Source organism: Lissotriton vulgaris, chromosome 6 (genome assembly GCF_964263255.1).
Source record: "Lissotriton vulgaris chromosome 6, aLisVul1.2, whole genome shotgun sequence".
Lineage (NCBI taxonomy): Eukaryota > Metazoa > Chordata > Amphibia > Caudata > Salamandridae > Lissotriton > Lissotriton vulgaris.
The window spans coordinates 1,777,897,520-1,777,915,958 of record NC_141694.1 but is presented as its reverse complement, the minus strand read 5'-3'; positions in this window follow the sequence as shown (position 1 = coordinate 1,777,915,958).

Sequence of the window (18,439 nt, the reverse complement as noted above, 5' to 3'; positions counted from 1 at the left end):
CCAGATCCCCTGATGGACCCCATCCATCTCACAGCTCTGGGGCCAGGGTCTGGCACTCTGCCGCTGTACCAGAAGTGAGGTCCTCCTTCATTTCGTAACACACTATTGGCACTTGCGTGCTCCTTATGTTCCTTATGTTCACTGTCTTTTGCTTTTATGTCACTCTTCCAAAACTCTCAATAAAAACTGTTTGAAAAAAAATATAAACTTCCGAAAACTTTGAAAAGAGATTGTATAAATTGTAGTGTGCCTCCTGCCTATTATTCCTGGTCTGGTAAATTGTGCAATACATGAGAAAATGTTATGCAAATTCAGAACAAAGCGGTACAAAAGAGGGTGGCGATGGACGGAGCATCTGAATCAATCAAACACTCACACCCAGTCAAAAGATCTGGGTTTAATCCATCACCGTTCTTTAGCCCACTCTGCCACCCCAGTTCAGACATGGCCATATGCAAATCAGTCTGACCCTGTGCCTCATGGGAACAGTCCAACCCGAACCGCCAAGCCATGCCTTCCCTGGACCGAAACAAGCTTCCTAGGACCGGTTTCTGGCATTACAACCGTCTTCAGCCAGGCTTGCTTGAATCCAGTGGCAACGTGAGCAAGGGACTCACGTCTGAGTATACCCTGCCAACTTACGGCGAACAAAGCGGTACAAAAGGGGGCGGTAATGGACGGAGCATCTGAACCAATCAAACACTGACACCCAGTCAAAAGATCTGGGTTTAATCCATCACTGTTCTTTAGCCCACTCTGCCACCCCAGTTCAGACATGGCCATATGCAAATCAGTCTGACCCTGTGCCTCATGGGAACAGTCCAACCCGAACCGCCAAGCCATGCCTTCCCTGGACCGGAAACAAGCTTCCTAGGACCGGTTTCTGGCATTACAGCCGTCTTCAGCCCGGCTTGCTTGAATCCAGTGGCAACGTGAGCAAGGGACTCACGTCTGAGCATACCCTGCCAACTTACGGCGAACAAAGCGGTACAAAAGGGGGCGGTAATGGACGGAGCATCTGAACCAATCGAACACTCACACCCAGTTAACAGATCTGGGTTTAATCCATCACTGTTCTTTAGCCCACTCTGCCACCCCAGTTCAGACATGGTGAATTCAAGAACGTCCTACAGAGACCATACGTCTGATTAATAAGCGTGACTAATGTTTCATTTTAAGTAGTAATTCATTCTCCAGGAATTCTTTTTTGCAGAAAGCTTCTTTTTTGATGTGAAAAGATTGGATCTATGACAGAATTTCGACAGACAGAATTTCGACCTACACAAATATCGGCGTAATTATATCGATAGCAAAAATATCGACGCCCTATGTACAACATGGTAAGTACCAAAATATCGAAAAATTAATATCGATGTAAAAAATATCGTTGTTAAATATATCGATATTTTTTAAATTTAAAATAACATAAAAAAACTGTAAATAATACATAATAATTACTTAAACATATTTAAATATATGTAATAATTGTTAAAAAAAATAATAAATCATATATAATATATAATTACTTAACAATAATTACTATTCCCACTCCAGTGGGTGCAACAGTAGGGAAAACTGACCCTGAACACTAAAAATACCCCTTTACCCAAAAACCTAAAACTGACCCTGAACCCTAAAAATACCCCTTTACCCATAAACTGAAAACTGACCCTGAACCCTAAAAATACCCCTTTACCAAAGAACTGAAAACTGACCCTGAACCCAAAAAATACCCCTTTACCCAAAAACTGAAAACTGACCCTGAACCCTAAAAATACCCCTTTACCCAAAAACTGAAAACTGACCCTGAACCCTAAAAATACCCCTTTACCCAAAAACTGAAAACTGACCCTGAACCCTAAAAATACCCCTTTACCCATAAACTGAAAACTGACCCTGAACCCTAAAAATACCCCTTTACCAAAGAACTGAAAACTGACCCTGAACCCTAAAAATACCCCTTTACCAAAGAACTGAAAACTGACCCTGAACCCAAAAAATACCCCTTTACCCAAAAACTGAAAACTGACCCTGAACCCTAAAAATACCCCTTTACCCAAAAACTGAAAACTGACCCTGAACCCTAAAAATACCCCTTTACCCAAAAACTGAAAACTGACCCTGAACCCTAAAAATACCCCTTTACCCAAAAACTGAAAACTGACCCTGAACCCTAAAAATACCCCTTTACCCAAAAACTGAAAACTGACCCTGAACCCTAAAAATACCCCTTTACCCAAAATTAATTAATATGACAAATAAATTACTTCCCACCCTATTCCCCTATAAACCCACAACCCGCTCCAGTAGTAAAACATATAATTTAGTTAAAAATACATATAAATTATCAATTAATTAATCAATTAATCAATTAAAATAAATCATTGCCAATTAATATTTAATTGCAAAATAAATTAATCATTGAAAAATAATTATTTAATTACAAATAAATTACTTCCCACCCTATTCCCCTATAAACCCACAACCCGCTGTGGTAGTAAAAAATAATTTAGTTAAAAATATACATAAATTATCAATTAATTAATCAATTAATCAATTAAAATAAATAATTGCCAATTAATATTTAATTGCAAAATAAATTAATCATTTAAAAATAATTATTTAATTACAAATAAATTACTTCCCACCCTATTCCCCTATAAACCCACAACCCGCTGTGGTAGTAAAACATATTATTTACTCTTATATATTTTTAAATTATAAAAACATATTAAACACATATTATAACAATTAATTTAAATACTTAACTTATATTTCTAACACATATTAGTAAATCGATATTACTTACATCGATATATATGCTATCGATATTAGTAATTTCGATATTACTTACCTTAGGGTCGATATTCTGGCCATCGATATTCTGGACATCGATATTCTGTCCCATCGATATTAGCAACTCGATATAAGTGTAGGTCGAAATTAAAAACTCGATATTTTGACTGTTTACCGAAAAGATTATAATCAACACCCATATGTTAAGCGTTTATCAAGTTTCCACTATATATCCAGACCTATTAGATTATTTTCAAATACTTTCCTAGAAATAACTGATGTTAATAATAAACCTAATAAACTATGGGCAAAGACCTATTTCAGGGGGAAAAAATATCTGCGAATTGAAACACAAAGAAGACCAAATTAACTGATGTCCTCCCCTCCACTGCCGGAGGCCTAAAATTGCACTTCTCAGGCAACCACATCCACTGATATCATATTGGAGCGTTGCTTTATTTTTGGTGCACCTGTTCCCCTTATAGGTTTTTTTTGTCATTTTGAGGTCATTTGTTTTATTCATTTTTAGAAATTGGTAGTGGTATTTTCATTGAGTGGTTTTTGATGTTTTGACGGTTTTAGTGTTAATAAATGCTTTAGAAATATTTCATAGCTGAGCATGTCTGTTCTGTCCAATACCTGCCAGAGTTTGAGTCCAGATTTAATGTGTTAAAACTGTGTTTTAGACCTGACACGATTTAGGGACTTATTACTTGGGTAGGACTCATATTCTTCCAAATGAATAAAGCAAAATTAAGATAATGTCCAGTGGCCCTTTTAAAAAAATGGTACACTAACAATATTTTGGCCAGCCATTATTTTTAAAGAGTTTGCACCATGTCAAAAAACTGAAGCACCTCAAATGTGCTCAATTGTTACTGTGTGTTCCTAGTAGGTAATGTGACACATATATTTTCTACACTTTTGTTTTGAAATATAAAAATCATTTGATAAATAATTAGTTTGCTCTATTATTTATTATAGGAAAAGCATTTGCAGTGCAAAATTATTTTTGTTAATTTCTTTTGTCTGGCTCTGTAAATGGCATAGGGAGTCATAAAAAATGGGACACATTGATCCAAGATATTTTTAATAAAATGTGGTTACACCTCTAAGTTCTGTAATAACAGATACTAGATCCTTATTCTAACCACTCTAGACTTAAAAAAAGCTTGTAATTGAGTGCCGGCACCCTGCATCATTTTTGCGAGAAAGAAGGAGTCAATCATGTCTCTACCATCCAGGACCCTTGCACACAAATCAAATGTTATTAAGAATATTTTAGATAAAATCTGGTTAACACCACATTGTCCTTTTTTAGAGGGAGATCTGCCAACCATATCACTTTTAGGCCGTAAGTCGTTGAGAGCAACAAACTTAACAAGCATTGGCATAGCCTATAGGTCTAGCTTTTGGGATCTTATAAGTATTTGGTTATGCAGCACAATATCCTTGGTGCAACAACATCAACTGTTGCATGGCTAAACACTTATAAGTTCTCCAAGGCGAGACCTATTGGCTATGCCAAAGCTTGTAAACCGGAGGAGGGTATAGCTCAAAATTATTGATTTTGGTGAGAACGAGTAGCATTGGGCATAGCGAAGATTACTGGTAGGTAACATGTTCATATCAGCCCCTTTAGTAAGCGAGTCAGTGTAAGGAAAAATTCGGACCGCAACATATACATAAGTGTACAAGAAAATGTTGTGTGCTTGTTCATTACTTGCCAAGCGGAGAGTTGATGGTTGCTCCAGTTCAGTCACACAACCCTAAAACACATCACCAGTACTCAGACTGACAGTGATTTTCTCTGTTCCCCATACAACTAGTCTGGCAATCTGTCCAAATATTCACTATCTTCCTGCCGCCTGGTGCAGTCCCTGTTTCCCTAACTGAATGCCCAGATGACAAAGTTAGACCTAGCTACCGACAGGATCAAATCAGTATCAGTACATTATTTGGTTGCCTAATTCCATGTGTTGCTTGTGACGCCATTCTACCTCTCACAATATGACACAATATACTTTACCACTGATAGGTATTTGGTGACCAGCTGCCCGCTACTTACGCAGACCATTCGAAACCACAGCACAGGTTCTCACTTCCATTGTTGGCCTTTTAATTTGTCCAGGTGGCCAGCCAATCTCACGGCAGAATATACTCTGCCAGTCAGAGAGTGGGAGGTACTGCTCATGTGTAAGATGATCAAGAATTGGAGCCTCAAATGTACATCTGAGCCAATCCTAGAACTCTACAAGGTGTTATGAATTGCTGATCGGTTGTGGTGTCTGCGCGTGCATCTTCCAAAGTTAGTCGTGGCACTTTTCTGGAGTTTTAGAAGGCGGCTGGTGTCTTGCTGGTCAGCTTATGTGGGGATAACTTCTTTGGACTGAGTGTGGCAACAGCCTGTTCCATCTAGGGGTGGAGGGCAGGCCAAGTTTCAGGTAAGACTCCACAAGAGGGGGAATCCCCTGCCCTTCATCTGCGTCTTTCGCTGCCCGCAGAACTTCATGTGCTGTGCCTCCGCCGCATGGCTTTAATGTTCCAGCATATGTGAACCATGCACCTCACTGGATTGGCACAGCTGAGGTGCAAGTTGCTCCATTGGTGTGAACCTAGGCGCCGCCCGCTTCTGGTGCACATTGCGAAGCAAGGAGGCGTAGGGTGACTGCGCCTGTATCGTTGCTCGTCTGAAGTCGGCTGGACCCTGCCTTCTAAGTCAACCCCATTGTGCTGTGAGCAGCCACGCTCGTGAGAAAGCACAAAACGTGACTGCAAGAAGAAAATAAAAGTGAGCCGGCGCACTTGTTAAAAAAAAGACGGCAAAAGTGAAAGTAGGAGTCACGCACGCCGGCAAAGAAGCGAGGCGCGTGTGATGGCAAAAGGGAAAAAAAAAGACACGCTATGTGATGAGGGAGGGGGTGGGAGTGAGCGGCCGCACACGCGCCTCGTGGTTAAAGTAAAAAAAAAATATTTAAAAAAACAAGCCCTGGAGTTGTGTGTGCGCACGCTAGAAGCAGGGAGGAGGAGTGGGGCCGGTGAGATTTACTTGTGGGAGTGATAATTGCTACCATATAGTGGCTCGCGCTCCCGCAAGTAAATCGCCTCACGTGCATGCGTTGCCACTGAAGGCAATGGGACACGTGCACGTGTTTGGCTGAAAAGCCAGGGCCATCGTAAAAGGTCTTTTTGCTTGCGCATCACATGCACACTGCGTAGGCGAGACCTAAAAAGGATGTTGTTCCTATCTTGTTGGATGGCCTATTATATTCCAGCAGCCTTGAATAGAATGTTTCCTGCCCTCGATAATTGTTGCTTTCGTGGTAAGCACCAGGATGAAGGCGGTGGCTACACATTTTTTATTCCTGCCCTATGTTAATGCCCGTTTGGCTACAGTTGCCTCCGGTTTTAAGCTTGGCTATGGGGGTACCAATTGATTTAGATCCTGCTTTGGTACTTTCCGGTCTTCTAAAAAATGGGCAATCTTCAGATTTAGCAAAAGCAGGACTGAGGTTCTTGTCAATTATTTTTAGCATAGACCGCTCTCTGATATTGCAAGTGTGGAGAACCTGCAGGGTCCCTGCCTATTAAAAATGGCTAAATAAAATGATCAGAATTAAGCAATTAGAGAGAAGCCTACGGAAAGAGGGTTGGGGGTTTAAAGAGATTTTACGCCTCCTGGCAGTGTTTCGATTTAATCGAAAACCAGGGCTCCGTGGTTCAGCATATTTTGATATCCCCTTCAGGTGAATTTTTTTTACATCATCATGGGCGGGATTACAGCAGTTTGCTAATATGTCACAGGGCCGAGTGGTTTATCCAATCTAGTGTGATCAAAAATATCATGGTTGTTTTACCGCACTTCTTTGTTGCAGTGATTTCCATCTTATTATGACATGAGGGATATTGGTATCCAGTCACTATTCTCTTCTGTTTAAGCACTTTATAATATGTACAAGGAACAATGGTACTGAATATTATTCAACTCTATAGGAAATTTAGTGATGAATTTTCGCTTTTTAGATGTCCTTCATTTAAACATGCTCTAAATTTTCTATTCAAAGTTATTTACTTTGATTAGAGATAATTGTTACTTTTGGTACATACAATATATGAGTAATTGCACCCCTTTTCGGATTTGTAATCCATATAAATCATGGTTGATGATTGAAAAGTTTTTAGTTTTTTTTTAAATTATGTGTTTTTTGGTATAGATTCTGCCTATGCACTTTATTGTATTTGTAAGGAACAGTAGTAATGAATATTTCTCGAGTCCTGTCTTTTATGCACTTTACTGTATGTTTAGGGAACCTTAGTAATAAACTTTCGCTTTTTAGATCTCCTGCATTTAATTATGTCTCAAGTTGTCTTTTCCTGAAAGGTATTCTTACCTTTGGTCCATACTATGTATGTGTAATTGTACCCTCACTTTGTGATTTTTAAATCATATAAATCATGGCTGATGATTGAAATGGGGTTTTTTCTTCTTGAAATTAAGTGTTTTCTGGTATAAAAGCTGCTCAGACAAAAAAAATGTAAAAAGAAAAAATACAAAATGCCACTGGCTTGGTGCTGGCAATGTCTTCTCTACTGCATGGGGCGGGAGGGGTTGGTTGGTGCGGGGGAGTTGGGATTGGGAACCAAGGGTGGGGAGTAGATTAGATGTCAATCAAAAATGTGCCTGTCACTGGCCATACCCATCTTCTACTGCAGGGGAACTAGAGGTTTGCCGGTCAGGGAGGAGACTCCACACCAAGGCTCGGCTTGTTTTTAGAGTGAAAGTCCTAGAGGGCCTCGAACGTAGCCAGAGCCAGACATCTGGCTCGAGCCAGGCTCGACCTGCAGTGGCTCGTCCACCTCTAATGCAGCTCAGCTGCAGCGGGGTAACTATAAACATCTCGAAATAATGCCCCCGCCCGTGTTAAAGGTAAACAGGACCCCCTGTGACTCCCTTTTCCCATAGATATGTGTTGACCTTGGCCTCAGCGGTGCCCCTGAAGGGTTGTGGGGTCCCTGAAGGGGTGAGAGCCTCCCTTACATAGCAGAGTCGCAGGGGCTTGTGTTATGCCCCTGCTTGGCTGGCCTACTGACTGGACTTACTACCATTCTTAGAGGAGCAATTTTGTCGGCATTTCAAACTTTTTTTTTCCTACATGGCAAGTGTGTGTTTAGTGCATCTAAATTAATTTACATATTTATTTCCCCATCTAGCTGAAGGTTAAAAAGTGGTGAATCTGTTCACTAATTTTCCTTTGACAGGGTAAAATTAGCACATGTTAATCATAGGGTTTAGAGATACTGAACTTCTGTATGAAGCGATATAGTAAAATAAATATATATTATCAATTTTAGGTTTGGGCCACTTCCTGGGATGATGTTTAACACCTTAAGCATGACTAGTCGGGTTGTTCTCACCTCCTTTGCACATTGTTCAGACTCGGGAACGTCTTAAGGTTGTTTGGGTCCCTGGGCTAGTGATAGAGATATGTGTTTTCAATACTGTAACACAGCATTTCTCCTATGCAAGGTCTGTTTTGATCCCAAAGAATTGCTTTAATGGATTCTGTGTGAAACAAACAGAACATTTTCTGCAAAATAGACTCTCCCACATCACCCATATTAAAAGAATACATTGAAGGGAAGCGGGATTTAAAACAATCTGTTTAAGAATCATTCAAGGACCCCAGGGCAGGAGTCTCTGCAGAAAGGAGGTGGCCCTCTCATGGGGCCCGCTGAAATGTCTCTGCTCAGACTGACATCCCTCTCTCGCTAATACCATTGATTCTGCAGCACACACCACAGGCTGCAGTTTCTGCAGTGCTCGGGAAAAAAGAGTTATTAACTCCATCTCAGTGGGACTTGTGAGATCCATGATTATTAACTTAGGGGGAGAGCAAGGTATGAACTGCCACAAAGTTAATAAACCAAAGCCTTGTTAGGTAAGTACAGTCTTAGTGAGAGCGCCGGGTCTTATCCGTGTTAGCTGTAGCACAAAGGAACAGACATATGTGTAATGTAATAGGAACAGCACCGAAACAGCATTAAAAGCAAGAGAGAAATCAGCAAAAAACACATATATATTTACTGAAAAAGGGGAAAAATTTAATGAACAAAAAAAGACCAAAACAAAAAAATCAGACAAGGGGAATCGAGATATCAGTTTAAAATTCAAATATTAACCCCTTCGACGCTGATGACGAGCTGGGCTCGTCATGGCGTAGACTCCTCGCACGCTGATGATGAGCCCAGCTCGTCACGTAAAGTGCGTTTTTTAAAAACCCAGCGTGCGAGCGGAATTCCGCTAGCGCGCATGCGGTTAAAAGGTGGCAAGGAACATCAACATGTCATAGGTTGGTGTCAGAACTCCTTTCAGAGGGCCACAGGACACGCAGGTGTTTGAGGCCTTTTACTCGAGATGTCCTGGGGCCTGGCCTACCGAAGAGCCTGAGCAGCTGGGCCAAGTACCCCTCCTGCCCCTTCTGCACTTGACTCTCAGCAGTAGCTGTGGACGAGCAGCCAAAGGCTCCCTTGGTGGGGAAGTGTGATTGGAGGTTAATGAGCATGACTCATAACTCAAAGAGTGCACAGCAATGTCAATAAATACATGTCCATTCAAATACTTATTTTTATAATAAAAAGCACTATTTTATATTTTAACTGTAAGTGTGCAAAAGCAGTATTAGGACATATATAAACGATAGCATATTTCCTCTTGAGGTCGGGCTGTAGTGTTTTGCTGGCAAATCCCTGTCCCACCCACTCTGGTGGCCAAATTCCGGGAATGCTCACTAATAGGCTTGAACTCATGAGTCCTCTCAGACTCTTAGCAAACTAGTTAATAGTGTCTTTGCCCTGCAGCATCCATTGTAGTAAGTCCCCTGGGGCGCAATAGACCAATAACCAGTTTCACCTGCTCCAGCAGTGAGGAAGCGAGCAGCACATCAGAGGGTTCACCTGTCTGCGGGCAGTCACAATGCTCCAGTCCAGGTCAGAAAGTCCGCTGCATGCGGAATGCGTGGCAGCACCCTGCATGCGGCTATCCTCTGAGCTTCCATAGCTGGCTCCAGCAGTGATCGGAGGTGGTCCGGTGCGCCTACTGCACGGTACGTTTTGCGCTCCTAACACGGGGAAGAGGGATGTTGGATTCTAATGCCCCGTTTATGTGACGATGCACCCATGGCATCCTTTTCAGTTCACAGGGGCAATCGGGGTACAATCCTCGATGCTTCCTTGTGACCTACGGGTCACGCAACTTCACAGTTCTCAGGCGACGGCCCAATCCTGAAAGCTATCTTGATCACAACAGTGTCTCCTGGCATACAGTGTTGCTGCAACTGGCACTGCACAGGCTTCATGACGGTCCTCTCATGGTGTATGGGGTTTGCTAACTGGAATCTGCCCATGGGCAAAGACCCGATTTGTGCAGCAGGCATCTACTCACACCAGGAGTCCACTTGGCTAGACCCTCAACTGGACCTCACTTCCTCCAATGCTCGCCTCTTCCTCACAGGGGACACTGGTCTTGGCGCTGCTGCTCCAGTTTCCAGAGCGGGTGGTCTTGGTTTCCCTGGGTGATGCCCCTCACCCAGCAGGGAGACTATTAGGCCTTGGCCCCACAGTCCTGGTCACAGGCAGAAGTCCTGCAGACCTTCCCCTCCTAACACAGCCCATGAGGTTGCTTGGCAGATGACAAATTTTGGGTCTCAACCGTCCCTTCTTGTAGTCCATTTCCAGATACCATATGTGATTTAGACACTGGGTGTCTCAACCCAGAGGTTAACACATACAAACTTGTCATTTGCCAAGCACCACCCCTCTTCGCCTTCATTCCATAACATTACGCGCAATCATGGTTAATTGCTTCCTCTTCAACCACATTGTCCTTACTCTAAGAAAAACGTGACTGAGTGGCTAGCGTGCCTGTCCACCTTGAACCTCTTATTACAAGCACATCACGACGCATTGTCGTGTGCGCCCCCCTAATTTTAATCTGTATAGCATTACCCCGCAGCGCCTTGCACCCCATTTTCACTTCAATGTACATAGTGTTACCATATTACACTGACTTGCTGTGTATTTCAAATGAGCTCGCTCAACCTCTCAACGTCCCATTAATTCGCCTAGCCACTATGCGTGCCAATGTACCTTTCCAGAGTCGTTAGGCCTGGAACGCACCAGTTCCGGGCCTAGTTTCCATCTCCCTCAGTGTCATAGGGAAGAGTGCTCTGTGTTTTCCTTTGACACTGACAAAGATGTGAGGCTGGCACTTACAACCCGCAACATGCCTTGTGACTTGGACATCCTTCCCCCTTTACCGCATTGATTTATGGTGCCCGCTAATTCATCTAACGCTGGCCTCCTATCCGAGAGCTTCCTTTTTGCAACCATTGATCCCTGGTCAATCCAATGTTCCCTTTACCGCTTACGAAGCATATAGTAATGTATTCTGCATTTCCTGCGACACATCTGTACGTGTTGCTGTTTCTTCTCAGGGGTAAGTGCTGATTGCTCATGTAATCAGTTTGAGTGCAGCCTTCATATCATCAGTATTTTAACCCTTGCACTCAATTGCTTCCTTTCAAGTTTCCCACTTGGGGCACCCCAAGTAAGTAGCTTTTCTCCTTACATAGCACTTTGGGTTTTGTTAGTTCCACATCCGTTTTTGACTCCTGAAGGAGACCACTAAGGTATAGTGTCAATTATTAAATAGTTTGACCCATAACCCTTGGTTTTTAGTCATGGTTGTTTCTTGTTTATCCTTCTGGTGTCACTGTATTATTTTGTTGGCCCTGATGAGACCCAATATCCTCAACTGGGTCTACATGTCGTCGGCACTCATGTAACACAAGCAAACCAACTTGGCAATTCCCTTAATTGATATATGGGCACAGATGTATTATAATTTCTGTGATACATGGCTACTTATATGGTTGTTTACCGTTCTATGGAACACATACATTTATGTTGCTTTGTCTGTTATTTGTATGTACTGTAAATTATTGCTCTTTTTGGTTCCTCTGTTTTTTCACGTGGGATACCATGCCCATAACTTATATGTATGAAAAAAATATATCAATTTTTTGCATCAACTGCTTTATCTACTCTTTCTTTGTTATATTTTGAGCAGTACGACTTTGTTGGCTTGTGTTATTCTAAGTTCAACTATATCACTAATAAGAACCATTGTTTCACAAAAATACTTTACTCCCTTGTTCTAGTTGAGCAGGGCTGCCCTTGTGTTTGGAAAGACTATTGAGTTTCAGCACCTCTTTGCGAAATGGCTATTGCACACAAATCTACTTTGAGGTTTTTAAATGTACACATTTCCCAAGAGATAAGTCTCCAGCTCCCCTACTGCATGGGTAGCTGCAAATTACCTAAATCCATGCGTAACTAGCTAGACCAGTCCTGGTTTTTCCTTACAATTCTGGGACTTGTAGTCTTATTTAACCTACCGGATTAAGAAAAAAAAACAGGACTAGCCCAGCTAATCACACATGGAGTTGAAAAATTTGACAGCTAAGTGCATGTGCTTTTAGTCTAGGTGCGCTTTCTGTTTTTGATGCAGCGCTGATCTAGCTCCAAGGAGCAACATTGCACTTTACTGAGAACATTTTTATTGCAGCCGCAGAATCTCAAACACGAGCTGCTATAGTGCATGGAACAGCTTGGTATGAGGGGGCCAGTTTAGACAATGTTGCCGAAGCCAGTATATGGTAGGGTGAGGTGATAACAAGTAATTGGATTCGCACTAGGCAGCACACCTGGGTATTGTATTATATTTAAAATAATTGTCCAAGAAATGCAAGCTTGTGGGCCAAGTGATGAAGCCACAATCAAGATCTCTGGATGCCAAGATCAGCAAATTAACCCCTTGCCTTTATCACCCCCTTGAGGTCAAGGAGTAAAAGCCCCATCACTGACAAACCACCCTGTCTGATGTGCTACATCTTCGGTCAGCCTGGTTTTGCATACAGCGCTTTGCAAACGGGGGAGTTTGTCAGAAAATGTACTCTGTTAGCAGTGAAACTACAAGTCCCAGAATACAACTTGCTGTTAGCTAGAAAGCTAGACCCACCGCCTAAGGTTTTCACACAGGCCACGGGGCTTATTATTGATTGCTACCAATAGGAGCAGGAGTGAAAGATGTATTTCCACTTAGGTACTTGTTGAGAACAAGAATGCTTATGATAAACAACCACATTTTAGTTTCAAAGCGCTTTCTGGTTATAGTCATTGCAAGGAATTTCCTGCTGGAAACCTGTTTCGCCTGTAATTCGACAGAAATGCCTGCAGAGTTTCATTCTCTTGCTACAATTACTCAGTGCTCTACTAAAAATCCATTTGAACTTTGAAAACATTTCATTAAAATGCAAATCTCGACTTTTCGCTCCCTCTTGGATGCTAGAACTCGCATCTGAGATTATCAGAGAATGGCCCAGGAGAAACAAAGATATCTGGGAAAGAGGTTATTTTGATCAAACACTGCTCAGGTGGAAGGAAGCGTAATAATGGCAGCTCTGTGTCAGGAAGATAAAACAGCGCAGGTTGTTAATTACTAAACTCTGCCCTTAACATTTTCGTAAAATTCATGAAGAGCTTAAATAGATATTTGATAGGATTAGTTAAATATCGCGCAGCTGCGCTTCCCTGGTTAATAGACATTCTACCCCTTATGCTCATCTTGGTGGGGTGCGGTGCGTGGGCGTTCATCCCGCGCACGTTCTTGGCTCTATGGAAACGCGCCTCAACAATGGAGTCTTTGATTGGCACTGCACTCTATTGTAATTTACGTATCTGCTAGTCTTTTGGGATTTTTTAGTAAGTAAAGGCAAGAAGAATTAGGCACACCACATTGAAATAAATATTTGTACTTTGCGTTGTAGAAAAAGAAGACATTGTGAAAGGCTCAGAAATATATGAAACAATGCTTTATGCAAGATATTTAGATTATTGCTAGGAAATCTACAAGTGTGACTCTTGAAAAATTATGGGGCAGATTTACAAGGAACTGACACATCTGCTTAGATGCGTCAGTTTCCTTGCGTATATGTGAATAGGATACCCAGGCAAATTTCTAATACCTACTAGCACATGAGAATTGGCATTTGCCACACAAAAATAATGATAATCAACTATCAATCAATCAATCATAGACATTTATATAGCGCTCTACTTACCCGGAGGGTCTCAAGGCGCTAGGGGGGGGGGGTGCTGCTACTGCTCGAACAGCCAGGTCTTGAGCTTCTTCCTGAAGGCGAGGTGGTCTTGGGTCAGGCGCAGGTCGGTCGGGAGGGAGTTCCAGGTCTTTGCGGCCAGGTAGGAGAAGGACCTTCCTCCTGTCGTCGCTCTTCGGAAGCGGGGGACGGCGGCGAGGGCGTGACTGGCTGATCGGAGGAGACGTTTGGGAGCGTAGAAGTTGATGCGGTTGTTGAGGTAGCTCGGGCCTCGATCGTGCAGGGCTTTGTGTGTGTGGGTGAGGAGACGGAAGGTGATTCTCTTGTTGACCGGGAGCCAGTGCAGGTCTCTCAGGTGTCCGCAGATGTGGCTGTGTCGTGGGACGTCGAGGATGAGTCTGGCTGAGGCGTTCTGGATCCGTTGGAGTCTCTTCTGAAGCTTGGCGGTGGTTCCGGCGTAGAGGGCGTTGCCGTAGTCCAGTCGGCTGGTGACGAGGGCCTGGGTGACCGTCTTCCTGGTCTCGGTGGAGATCCACCGGAAGATCTTACGTAGCATGCGCAGGATGTTGAAGCATGACAAGGAGACGGCGTTGACTTGTTTGGTCATGGAGAGGGAGGAGTCCAGGATGAAGCCCAGGTTGCGTGCGTGTTCTGTCGGTTTGGGTGCGGTGCCCAGGGCGGGGGGCCACCAGGAGTCGTCCCAGGCGGAGGGCGAGGTTCCCAGGATGAGGACTTCCGTCTTGTCCGAGTTCAGCTTCAGGCGGCTGGTCGACATCCACTCGGCTACCTCTTTCATCCCTTCGTGAAGGTTGGCTCTGGCGGCGGCGGGGTCGTTGGTCAGGGAGAGGATCAGCTGGGTGTCGTCGGCGTAGGAGATGATGTTCAGGTTGTGTTGGCGTGCGATGGCCGCGAGGGGGCTCATGTAGATGTTGAAGAGGGTTGGGCTCAGCGAGGATCCGTGGGGTACGCCGCAGATGACTTTGGTGGCCTCTGACTTGTACGGTGGTAGGCGGACTCTCTGTGTCCTTCCATCGAGGAAGGAGATGATCCATTCCAGTGCCTTCTCCTGGATTCCGACGATGTTGAGGCGCTGCGCTAGGGTGCGGTGGCATACAGTGTCGAAGGCCGCGGAGAGGTCTAGGAGGATGAGGGCCGCTGTTTCTCCGTTGTCCATCAGGGCTCGAATGTCATCGGTGGCAGCGATGAGGGCGGTCTCGGTGCTGTGGTTGGCCCGGAAGCCAGACTGTGAGGGGTCGAGAGATCCATTCGTCTCGAGGAAGGCGGCTAGCTGCTTGTTGACGGTCTTCTCGATGACTTTGGCCGGAAACGGGAGCAGCGAGATGGGGCGGTAATTCTTGAGTTCGGTGGGGTCCGCTGTTGGTTTCTTGAGTAGAGCTCTGAGTTCGGCGTGCTTCCAGCTCTCAGGGAAGGTGGCGGTGGTGAAGGAGGTGTTGATGATGTTCTGCAGGTGGGGTGCGATGACAGCGTCGGCCTTGTTGAAGACGTGGTGAGGGCAGGGGTCGGTCGGAGATCCGGAGTGGATGGAGTTCATCATGCGGACCGTGTCTTCGGTGCTGATCGGGGTCCAGGCGCGGAGGGTGGTGGTGGGGGGCGTCGGTTCGGTCGTGACGGTCGTGGCGTTCGGCGGTTGGGTGCTGAAGCTGTTGTGTATGTCCGCGATCTTGTTGTGGAAGTAGGAGGCGAGGGAGTTGCAGAGTTCTTGCGATGGGGTGATGTTGTTGTTTCCGGCGTTGGGGTTGGAGAGCTCTTTCACGATGTTGAAGAGTTCCTTGCTGTTGTGTGCGTTGTTGTCCAGTCGGTCCTTGAATGCAGTTTTCTTGGTGGCGCGGATCAGTTGGTGGTGTTTCCGGGTGGCGAGCTTGAGGGTGGTCATGTTGTCTGGTGTTGGCTCCTTTCTCCAGGCTTTCTCGAGGGCTCAGCAGTTCTTCTTAGAGCTCTTGAGTTCGTCGGTGAACCATGGGGCCTTCTTGCTGCCGGGTCTGCTGGGCGGGGTCCTCAGTGGGGCGAGTTCGTCCGCGCAGTTGCTGATCCACTTCGTGAGGTTGTCGGCGGCCTGGCTGGGGTTCGCTGAGCTGGCGGGAGGGTGCTGGCTCAAGGAAGCGGCGAGCTGGTCGGCTGTGATCTTGTTCCAGCTTCTACGGGCAACCTGTTGCTGGTGGTGGTGGACTACTGTTTTTACACATGGGATACAATTTAATTCTTCATACAAAACATACTGCTTGATAAAATCGATACATGATTATACACAAATAATAAAAAATCTCAGGATTATAGCATATGCATAATTTCATACATACAACAATTGTTAAATATAAAAACTATTGGATGGTTTCCTGTCTACGCGTTTCGACACTCAGGTGTGTCTTCCTCAGGACTGTACCATCGTAGTGCTGTAAAAAATGTTTTTAAAAGATATATTTACAATTTTGTATTTCAGTGCAAAAACAGTTTGTATTTTAACTATAGTAACATGTGCTAGATATTGGTTATTAACATATAGTGATGATACCGCTTACAAGCATATACCAGTTTCTGACTTCTTCATAACTACCACAGAACCATTTCTATTTATACACGCATGTTGGACATATCTTTCACGTGTACATAAGTGTATATACATACTAGTTACATTCTTTAAAGTCTACTTTATTCAGTTTGATAGTTTCTTTCGATATACTATCCACCTCATTGTAAAAGATTTTGCATACATTTAGATAACCTAACCATAAAGGAAAGAAAAGAAATCTATAGAAAGGATAAAGAAAAGAAAAGAAGAGATTTTCAGTAGGGTCATTTGGAGATATTACACTTGCAGAAACGTTTTTTTAACTATTTATGGTGACTTTCATTTGCCAGTTTACTGTGGTCTCAATTGGTTACGTCTGTCTTATTACCCTGGCATCGTTTTCGTCAAATGGAATATGATGTTCTAGTGATATAGTGATATTCATTGTCCTATTTTGGTACATTTTTAACGTCATATCAAGATATAGGGAGTACTGGCTTGCCTATCTTGGGCCTGATGAGAACCAGTTGTCACAATCACTATGAATGATGTACACCAATTTAGCTTACCTATTCAGGGGTCAACAAGGTAAACACCAGGATGCCATGACGATTGTATTAGTATCAATAGAAATTAATCTGAAACATGAGAACATCTTAAGGTCAATATTTAATGTTATTAACTATAGTCTGACTCAGTTTTGATCATAATGACTAGTATATATAACTTGCTTACCCAATTTTTAGCAAACGCCCAGAACAAGTGTGTATTCAGTAATTATATGTTGATATGATGGTCATATTGGGTTGCTGACATCAGTTAGCCGCGTGAATTAAGGCACGTCGATATACTAATAGAAGCAGGAAGTTTATTTCTCTGCAAATAAATAATGGTCCATTAATAGTGAACCCACTTTGCATTGCAGTGAAGCAGTTTTTATTGCCAACGATATATTGCTTACCTGCAGCACTTTTAGAGCACAGGAATGCAACATATTTACAAGAATATGTCGCATTCCTGTGCTCTCCTCTGCATTGGCGCCCAAACAGCTGCCAAACCCCGGCACGAGCAACCTTGCACCATGGTGCAAGGATGCCTGCGCCATGGGGAGATTGTTTTTGTGCAGGAAAGGGCCCCTTACTGCACAAAAACAATCACTAAAAGCTTTTTCCTCTTTCAATGCGTGCTGTAGAATGCAGCACGCATTGAAAGAGGAAATAACGAGGAGAAATACAAACATTTCTCCTCATTGCACCTCCCTACGCCACCTCTAGGGTGGCGTAACATTGAGACGCATCTGCAGATTTACGATTTCTCGTAAATCTAGAGATGTGTCTTGTTCCATGGGTGTTGCGTGAGAACATCCACATCAACACCCACGGAATGCCCCTTCAACGCAAAGTGCTGCGTGTGAAGGGGCCATATTTACAAGGAGAGGAAAAGTCACGCAGGGTGGCTTTTCCTGTACTTGTAAATATGGAGGAGCTGCCTGCGCCACCAGTACGTCATGAAAAGTGACGTCGTGGTGGCGCAGGGGGCTTGTAAATCTGCCCCCAGATCTTTTACAGCTTAAGCATGGTTTAAAAATAGTGGCACATAGGAATATAGAGATTGTAAATATTAGCTCTTAACTTGGTTTGCACATCATAACCCTCAGAGGCCAATTAGAAATTGCCCGGTAAATTGCTTGGTATTTCCCCCCTGCAATGGCCCATACAATGGGCATCCATATTTCATGTGGAGAGTGGGGGCAACTACTTCTGATTACACGTTAATGGGGAATAAGATACTTGCATTCTGTTTTTCTATATTTTTGCCTGTGGATTCGTACAGACATTTTGCCTAGCTGAGCATCTTGAATACTGGCCCACTTCCAATGGGCACTTAAGTGGTATGAGACTTGCGGCTTCATAATATTGCATCAAAGGTATATGTTATG